This window comes from Triticum urartu, chromosome 7A, assembly GCF_056163025.1.
Source record: "Triticum urartu cultivar PI428250 chromosome 7A, HENAU_Tu73, whole genome shotgun sequence".
NCBI classification, from domain to species: Eukaryota; Viridiplantae; Streptophyta; class Magnoliopsida; order Poales; family Poaceae; genus Triticum; species Triticum urartu.
In genome coordinates this window covers 286,995,293-286,996,682 of record NC_141879.1, presented here as the reverse complement: position 1 = coordinate 286,996,682, position 1,390 = coordinate 286,995,293, and positions in this window count along the sequence as shown.

The window sequence follows — 1,390 nt, the reverse complement described above, 5'->3', positions numbered from 1 at the left end:
GTATTGCTTGGAAGATTGTGAATGCTTCTCGCCCTAGTAAACCGTGATATCCGCTCTTAAACGGGGCCACCTGAAACGTGACTTCTTTGGACCTGTAATTATCCGGTGTGCCGAACACCACATCTAGTGTGATTTTTCCTGTGCAGCGCGCTTCCCGACTGGGGATTATTCCTCTAAAGGTTGTGCTGCTTCGCTCGACGCGGTTCCAGTCTATTTCCATTTTTTGAAGGGTTTCCTCATAAATGAGGTTCAGTCCGCTACCTCCATCCATGAGCACCTTGGTGAGGCGAAAGCCGTCCACTATGGGACTGAGGACCAATGCGGCTGGTGCTCGGGCTGTTCGGAATCTAGGTTCATCACTTGCGTTGAAGGTAATGGCAGTGTCACTCCATGGATTTATTGTTGCAACTTGATAGACTTCGGCGAGGCTGTGGAGTGTTCTTTTTCGCACATTGTTTGATGCGAAAGTCTCGAAGACTGTGAGAACGGTACTGGTGTCCTTGGGCTGGCTTTCTGCGGCCTCCGAAATTAAGAGGTCCTCGCCGATTTTGGCCACCTGCTGGAGTATCCAACATGCTCTAAGGCTGTGAGTTGGTGTGGCGTCCTCTGTACTGTGAATTCTACAGGGTCCATCAAGCCATCTTTCCAGTACGGTTCCATGCCCTGTAGAGGGTTTTGGCTTTTTGGTGTTTATCCCGGGTGTCCTGTGATGATGCACCCTCTTAGTTCAGACGGGATTACTATTCAAGGCCGGATTATCCCAAAAATTTATTTCGGTTTTCCCGGCGCTTTCCATCGCACAGTATTTTTGTACTATGGACGCCAAGTCAGCGAAGCGTGTGATATCACGACGACTTACGGCGTTAAGGATTCCCTTGTCCGTGCAATTACTGCAGAAAATTGAGATTGCGTCTTCCTCGCGGCAATCCTTTATCCTGTTCATGACCAGGAGGAATCTGGCCCAGTAGTGATGTACTGTTTCCTCGGGCCTCTGCCTGATTTGGGAGAGATCGCTTATGATCGGGTGGGCGGGTGTCATTGAATCTGAAACCTCACCCAATCCAAGATTTGGAGGCCGAAGAGTTTCCGAACTCTGAAGTTCGGATTCTTGGATGTTGTCTAGTGAATCTGGCCCGTTGCCTGATCCTAAGCTCAGGTCTTGAGTTACATCTCCCCCTCCACGGGTATCCGGCTTGGAGGGGTTGGGAATTCGGACGTAGCTAGTCCTTAAAATAGATGAAAGGTCGCCGCACTGCGTCTCTACCACGACAATGTGGTGGGTGACTTGGGGAGAGTTAATTTCTCTTAGATCGGGTTTAAGCCCAACCTGGTCGTAATCCGTAGCGACCCCCAAGGCGGTGATGCGATCCAAGAGCTCATTTACGGAAGA